Genomic DNA, 8,706 nt, shown 5'->3' on the forward strand with positions numbered 1-8,706 from the left:
GAAACTGCAACTGTAACAGGTTTCAGTGACACAAATGGAAATGTATGATAATTGAAATATATTAAATTAGGTATAGCAACATGATCCATAGACAACCTCTTTCTGTTGGAGTTCAAATTATATGTCAAGGATAAGTGTGCTGAAATATTGCAACTCATATAATTCTTCTGACAGAAGGACATCACTTCTCAATGAATGCTACCAAGTGAGAAGGTTAACACTGGCAATAAAGGGAGCCAGACAGAATGGGAATGAAGCTAATGAGAGGCGATAAGATTCACTCCAGCCTTCAATTTCAAGGATGGAGGAGCTGGGATCTCGGAAAGGACCAGAGACTGACACACGAGAGAGATCTTTAATGAGAGACATTAGAGAAGGCGGAAGCAGTGATATCAGTCTGTATGTGTGCGGCAGAACACACAGTGTGCTGACTAAGCCTACCACCAGGTAGATAAATCGTCTTTATAGAGTTTAGATTTCAACATGTCATTTTAGCTCTATCATGACTCCTGGCATACAAATACCTATGTGTAGTGAAACTGAATTATTCAAAAATTCAACAACTGGTAAACGCCAGGCAAAGGACTCGAATGCATGACTCAGGATTTTGGTAAAAGGTCATGCTCTCTACTGGCCAAAACAGAATTCGGTACACAGGTGGTCAATCAGAGAAAAAGCAATCAAAATTCAGCAGGGATATGATAAAGACAAGGTCCGGTAAACAGGGAAGATGAAAAAAAAAAAATTGTACATGTATGTAAACATAGACAGAAGGAAAATGTTCAGGTATTTTCAAAAAAAGTGTTTTTTCTCTTTCATTCTTTTGAGAAAAAAGCTGTTTACCCAACCCTGTCAAAAATAAATGACCATCCAAATTAAAATGCAAAAACATAGTTAAAGCTTTATTTTATTTAAAAGGGTTGAGCCAAACACACACAGGTCTAACCCCAAATAATGGCGTGGTCTGTCTCCTGCGATTATTGTATTCCCCCGCTCACAAATGAGTGAGATGAAAAAATAATCCTGTCATGTTGTTAGAAGCAGCATTACTGTATGTTGGCCACGTCTGCCATTGCACAGACTGTCGCCTCATTTGTGACGCAACACAAAGGCTATAACAAAGCACATGTCTCAAGCCAAAAACAGCCAGTTGTGAGCAATTACATATAGAAACATTCTTGTTATAACGAATTATAGCCGCCATCCATTTCAACACATAGGAGGAAGTGTGTATCTAATAATGGACAAGAGGGATAGGCTTATGCTCATTCTTCAGCAAATGTAGCAAAGTAAGAGTACAAATAAATCCTTAATACAGCTTCTCACAAAAAGGTTTGTGGATTGTAACCAGCTAAGATTTCTGGAAAAAATCCTTGCTGTTTAGATTTTCAATTATTTATTTTTTTAACAGATTCCAAGTGCCAGTGCCAGCATAGGTAAGAGGTATCCCTTATGCTTGACGTCATAGGTGCTTACGTAGGATGAGGACACGAGGAAGTAGAACCTTTATTGCCACACTAAGGCGTTCCAGGAATACTAATTTATGAATTTCAGATTAGTCAGCCCCTTCAGAAGTGGTGGATTGTTAACACCTGACCTCACCATATAACAGGCCAAATGGTTTAAATCAAGCAGCTGAGGCTCAGGGGACGGCGTCAAAGAAAGAGGGTGAAGAGGGCACATTTCTGCTGGGAAGTCAAGGCCCTTTTAACAGAAACAAGGAGACGATTGTCAAATAAGGTGAGAGAAAAATAATTACACCGGCCTCTCAATATAAAGTATAATACATATCCTGATGACTAAGTCAGTACCTGCTTTGTTCATTATTAACTTGCAAGGCACACTATGAGAATAAGGTCTCCCTCTTGGCTTCAGTACCTTGACAAACACAATCCTAGCATGTCTGGATCTTGCAGATACACTGTCTCAGTGTGTTACAAATAAAAAATGCTTTGATGAAGTTTAGTCCATCTCCTGTAACAATAAAAAGGCCAAGGGGATAAGTTAGTGTTATAATAGGCTATACCTAGGTGATATCAGGCTAAAATAACTTAGATAAAGTATATTTTCTCACTAACATTTCACTAGTCTCACGGCATTACGTGTTATAGTCACGAAATGTAATCTATTGATTTGTGTTCACCAACACGATTTCCCCCTTTTTTTCGTGTCACACAGAACGATTTTAAAAGCAATCTATTCCTATTGGTAGTATGTTTCATGCCTGCACCACGTCTTTTTGTCCGGTCAGGTCTTGGAAGACCAGATGTCATGCTCACAGGTACAGATCAGAACCCAATAGCACGACTCAGATACAACCAGTGTATAGCAATGTTCAGTTTATTCAGGTCAGGGACAGGCAGGGTCAAAACCAGGAAATCCGTCAGACAGGCAACCAAAACCAGACAGGGAGCAGGCAGGAACTCGAGATCCGTAAACAGGCAGGCAGGGATCAAAAAACGGGCAGGACAAAAATCTAGGCTAGAGAACTCACTGGAGAGCTTGGCGGAAACGACAAGACAATCTGGCAAAGGACAAGTGATAGTGAGGTGGTATAAATACTGTGGCGTGATGAGGGAATGAGTAACAGGTGAGGGGAAGGGCTGGGAAGACCAGGTGAGGGAAGTGAGCTGATTACAAGGGCCTGCAGGAAGGCGGGACCTGAAATGACAGGAGAGTTTAGATGAGCCACCAAACAAACAATAATAGAAGTGTCTAACTTGTGACAGAACCCCCCCCTCTATGGACGGCTCCTGACGTCCCACGTGGTTGATCGGGATGAGCCTGGTGAAAGTCAGTAATGAGAGATGGGTCAAAGATACTGCGAGTGGGCCATAACCCTCCCAGTGTACCAGGTACTGCAACCCTCTACCATGTCGCCGGGACTTGATGAGGAGACGGACAGTGTAAACAGTCTCCCCGTCGATAGTCCGGGGTGGTGGTGGGGGTCTAGAGGGGGGCTGAAGAGGGCTCACAGTAACTGGTTTGATCTTGGACACATGGAAGGTAGGATGAATCCTCATAGAAGGGGGCAGATGCAGGCGGACAGCTGCAGGATTGATGACCCTAGATATGGGAAATGGGCCTACAAAACGGGGAGACAACTTCTTTGACTCAACTCCGAGAGGGAGATCCCGTGTGGAGAGCCAGACACGTTGCCCTGGGGAGTACTGTGGAGCTGGCTTGCGACGACGATTGGCGGTCCGTTGATAACGGTCGGAAGAGCGCAGGAGCGGGCCTTTAACCACATGCGTCGACATCGGCTTACAAACGCCTGCGCAGATGGGACGCTGGCCTCACGTTCCTGTGCAGGGAAAAGGGGTGGCTTGTATCCGCGGGAGCATTGGAATGGAGAAAGACCAGTAGCAGAACTAGGAAGGGTGTTGTGGGCATACTCAACCCATAGAAGCTGCCTCGACCAGGAGGAGGGAGTGGAGGAGGCTCGACAGCGTAAGGCAGTCTCCATCTCCTGGTTCAATCGCTCTGCTTGACCATTGGACTGGGGATGAAATCCAGAAGAGAGACTGACACTGGCTCCCAGCATCCTGCAAAACTCAGACCAAAAACGAGAAGTAAATTGTGGTCCCAGATCAGACACAACGTCACTGGGGAGACCATGCAGCCTGAACACATGTTGTAGCATGATTTCAGCCTTTTCCTTGGCAGTAGGTAATTTGGTTAATGGAATAAGCAGGGCAGACTTGGAAAACCGGTCTATGACTGTGAGTATGACTGTGTTACCGTCTGAGGCTGGTAGTCCAGTGAAAAAATCCAAGGAGATGTGGGACCAGGGACGATGAGGGATAGGCAAGGGATGAAGAAGACCGGAGGGAGCTTGGCGTGAGGTCTTATTTTGGGAGCAGACTAGGCAAGCAGCAATTAATTCCTTGGTATCCTTCTCCATGGAAGACCACCAAAATCGCTGTTGAATCAGGGCTAGGGACCGTCTTACTCCTGAGTGGCAAGCCAAGCGAGAGTTATGACCCCACTGGAGAATCTGGGTACGGAGAGTGGCAGGGACAAGCAGACGGTTAACAGGGCAGGCACTTGGGGCTGGGTGTTCAGCATGAGAGCGCTTGACCTTATCCTCCACCTCCCAGGTCACCAGACCAATGACACATGTAGAAGCAATGATATTCTCAGTATGAGATGGAGAGCTCTCTGGCTGGAACTGGCGAGACAGGGCGTCAGGTTTGATGTTCTTAGAACCAGGTCTGTATGAAAGAGAAAAATCAAAGCGAGTGAAAAACAGAGCCCACCTGCCTAGACGAGAGTTCAGCCGCTTAGCTGAACGGATGTACTCCAAATTTTTGTGGTCAGTCCAGACCACAAAAGGCTGCTCTGCTCCTTCCAACCAGTGTCTCCATTCTTCCAGGGCAAATTTCACTCCTAACAGTTCTCAATTTCCAATGTCATAATTTCTTTCTGCTGGGGACAGCTTCCGAGAGAAGAAGGCTCTGTCAGAGTGTAAATAAACCAACCCACTGCTATAATCACACTCTTGACCTTGTTCTGACTTATGGTACTGAAATTGAGCAACTATTAGTCGAACCGCATAATCCTGCTTTATCCGACCATTTCTTAGTAACTTTTGAAGTACTGTTACTAGACTACAAAGCATTAGCCAAAAAATCTGTTAGTGCTATAGCCAAATTTAAGGAAGAGATTCCACCAATACTTAACTCGATAGCATGTCTGCATGTAGGGGAGGAAACTTATACAAAATGTACACCACCCCAAATTGATCATGTTGTTGATAGTGCTACAGATGCGCTGCGAATAAAATTAGACTCTGTTGCTCCTTTGAAAAAGAAGAAAATAAAACAACATAGATTAGCTCCATGGCATAATGCCGAAACCCGCAAAATAAAGCAAAAGTCGAGACAACTTGAAAGGATATGGCGTTCCACTAAACTTGAAGAATCTCGTTTAATTTGGCATATTACTCTCAATGAATATAAGAAAGCACTGCGTAAAGCGAGAGCAGCATACTACTCTTCATTAATAGATGAGAATAAGAATAATGCAAGATTTCTTTTCAGCACTGTAGCCAGGCTGACAGAGAGCCACAGCTCGACTGAGCCTTCTATTCCCATAGCACTCAGTAGTAATGATTTTATGTACTTTTTTAACGATAAAATTGTTACTCTTAGAAACAAAATCAATGACCTCTTGCCTTTGACCAGTACAGTGTTATCAACAGCTCCCGGAAACGTAAGTTCTAATATTACACTAGATAGTAAACTAGAATGCTTTTCAGCCATAAACCTTGAACAATTAAATTCAATGATTCTCTCTTCTAAACCATCAACGTGTATCTTAGACCCGATTCCAACTAAGCTGTTAAAATAAGTTTTTCCATTAATTAGCACTTCTTTATTAAATATTATGAATATGTCTTTATTATCAGGCTATGTTCCACAATCATTCAAAGTAGCAGTGATAAAACCGCTTCTTAAAAAGCACAACCTCGATCCAGAGGTTTTAGCCAACTATAGACCTATTTCTAATCTTCCGTTCCTCTCAAAAATTCTTGAGAAAGCAGTCGCAAAACAGCTGTGTGATTACTTTAAAAACTATGATTTATTTGAAGATTTTCAGTCTGGCTTTAGAACACAACATAGCACAGAGACAGCTCTGGTTAAAGTCACAAATGACATTCTAATAGCCTCTGACAAGGGACTTGTCTCTATTCTTGTCTTGCTCGATCTTAGTGCTGCATTTGATACTATCGACCATGATATCCTGTTGCAAAGACTAGAGCACTTAGTTGGCATACAGGGAACTGCTTTAGGCTGGTTTAGGTCCTATCTATCTGAACGCTCTCAGTTTGTACGTGTCAACGATGAATCTTCCATGCAAACCAAAGTTAGCCATGGAGTGCCACAGGGCTCAGTGCTTGGACCTATTTTGTTCACCCTATATATGCTTCCGTTAGGCAATATTATAAGGAATCATTCTGTAAACGTTCATTGTAATGCGGATGATACTTAACTATATTTATCAATCAAGCCTGATGAAATTAATCATCTAAATAAAATTCAAGACTGCCTCAAGGACTTAAAAACGTGGATGACCTTACATTTTTTGATGTTAAACACGACCAAAACTGAAGTTATTGTACTTGGCCCGAAGAAACTACGAAACAAATTATCTAAAGATATATTAACTATGGATGGCATTAATTTGGCCTCCAGTGAGACTGTAAGGAATCTTGGTGTTATATTTGATCAGGATTTATCCTTTAACACCCACATAAAATCCATTTCAAGGACCGCCTACTTCCATCTACGTAACATTGCAAAAATCAGGCATATCTTGCCTCAAAACGAGGCAGAGAAACTAGTCCATGCATTTGTTACTTCAAGGCTGGATTATTGTAACTCCTTATTATCAGGGTGTACCAAGAAGTCAGTCAAGTCGCTTCAGCTGATTCAAAATGCTGCAGCTCGTGTACTAACCAGAGTTAGGAAAAGGGACCACATTACTCCTGTTCTGGCTGCCTTACACTGGCTCCCTATAGAACACAGGATAGAATTTAAAATTCTTCTTCTCGCCTACAAAGCCCTTAATGGGCAGGCGTCATCTTACCTTAAAGAACTCATTATACCCTACTGTCCTACTAGGGCATTGCGTTCCAAGAATGCAGGGTTGTTGGTTGTTCCTAGAGTCTCTAAAAGTACAATGGGAGCCAGAGCCTTTTCTTATCAAGCTCCACTTTTGTGGAATCAGCTTCCAGTTTGTGTTCGGACGGCAGACACCCTATCCGTTTTTAAGAGTGCGCTTAAGACCTTCCTTTTTGATAAAGCTTATAGTTAGGGCTAATTAGATTCAGCCCCTAGTTTTGCTGATATAGGCTTAGTTTGTCGGGGGACATCTTACTTCTTCCTTCTCTCTGTCTATACCTGTGTACTCTCATGTTCCGATTAACCCAGCTTCCCCAAATGTCTTTCTTTTTGGTGTCTATATACGCCGGGATCCGGAGTCATGGATGATCCTGCGGTCCTGTGTCATGGATTGCGAGTCCTGGATCTTGAGTCGTGGCTGTGGTCCTGGATCATAAGTCCTGGATGGATATACTCGTGGATTCATCTTCCTATTATACACACATGCATTTCCAAACATTTGGACTACCTATGTTGCAAATGTATTATCTTTTCAATTTACACACAGCATCTATTGCACGTCTGTCTGTCCTGGGAGAGGGATCCCTCCTCTGTTGCTCTCCCTGAGGTTTCTCCCATTTTTCCCTTTAAACTATGGGTTTTCTCTGGAAGTTTTTCCTTGTACGATGTGAGGGTCTAAGGACAGAGGGTGTCGTATTGTCATACTGATATTCTGTACAAACTGTGAATTCCACTGAGACAAATGTAACATTTGTGATATTGGGCTATATAAATAAACATTGATTGATTGATTGATTGGCACACGGGTGCATCTTCTGATCCTCGGCCGACCGTTGAGAAAGAACTGCCCCAACTCCAGTGTCAGACGCATCTACCTCTACAGTAAACTGCAGAGTAGCATCTGGAAAAATCAAAATAGGAGCAGAGGTGAAGCGTGACTTTAACTCACCAAAAGCCCCTTCGGCCACAGAGGACCACCGGAAGGGAATGTTCTGAGAGGTGAGAGCTGTGAGAGGGGCTGCCACCAAACTGTAGTTTCGAATGAACCTCCAGTAGAAATTGGCAAAACCCAGAAAGCGTTGGAGCTCCTTGCATGTTGAAGGGCGTGGCCAGTCAGTCACCGCCTTGGTCTTGTCAGGATCCATCTTGATGTTTCCAGTGGAGACCACAAATCCCAGGAAAGGGACTTCTGTGGTGTGGAACACACACTTCTCGGCCTTGACAAAGAGGTGGTTCTCCAAGAGCCTTTGGAGGACTAGGCGAACATGGACCAGATGCTCCTGTTTTGACTTGGAAAAAATCAAAATGTCATCCAGGTATACAAAAACACAGATATTGAGTAGATCCCGTTGAACATCATTCACCAACCCCTGGAAGACTGCAGGTGCATTGGTGGGTCCAAAAGGCATGACTAAATACTCATAATGTACACTAGGAGTGTTAAATCCCGTCTTCCACTCGTCCCCCTCCCTGATTCTCACCAAATGGTACGCGTTACGTAGGTCCAGCTTGGTAAAAATAGTAGCGCCTTGTAACAGTTCAAATGCAGAGGAAACAAGTGGAAGGGGGTACCTGTTCTTGACAGTGATGTTATTGAGTCCTCTGTAGTCAATGCATGGGCGCAGAGTCTTATCTTTCTAACCCACGAAGAAAAACCCTGCACCAGCAGGAGATGATGAAGGCCGGATAAGCCCTGCATCCAAAGAGTCATTGATATACTTCTCCATTGACTTAGTTTCAGGAGCCAAAAAAGGAAAAAAGTCGACCTCTAGGAGGAGAAGTACCAGGTGACAGGCCAGATTGTACTGTCACGCTCACAGGTACAGATCAGAACCCAATAGCATGACTCAGATTCAACCAGTGTATAGCAATGTTCAGTTTATTCAGGTCAGGGACAGGCAGGGTCAAAACTAGGAAATCCGTAAGACAGGCAACCAAAACCAGACAGGGAGCAGGCAGGAACTCGAGATCCGTCAACAGGCAGGCAGGGATCAAAAACCGGGCAGGACAAAAATCTAGGCTAGAGAACTCACTGGAGAGCTTGGCAGAAACGACAAGACGATCTGGCAAAGGACAAGTG

General features: G+C 43.6%; 1 long non-coding RNA gene across 1 annotated transcript; it reads right to left on the bottom strand.

The window, feature by feature from the left end:
• Positions 1 to 2,322: 2,322 nt before the first annotated feature.
• On the bottom strand, positions 2,323 to 8,706 carry LOC307035840. The gene is made up of 3 exons (XR_013807224.1): positions 8,199 to 8,706; positions 7,576 to 7,915; positions 2,323 to 2,661 (listed from the first exon to the last, which is right to left on the bottom strand). It is a non-coding gene; the product is annotated as an uncharacterized lncRNA (long non-coding RNA).

This window comes from Notothenia rossii (assembly GCF_949606895.1).
Source record: "Notothenia rossii genome assembly, chromosome: 4".
Classification (NCBI taxonomy): domain Eukaryota; kingdom Metazoa; phylum Chordata; class Actinopteri; order Perciformes; family Nototheniidae; genus Notothenia; species Notothenia rossii.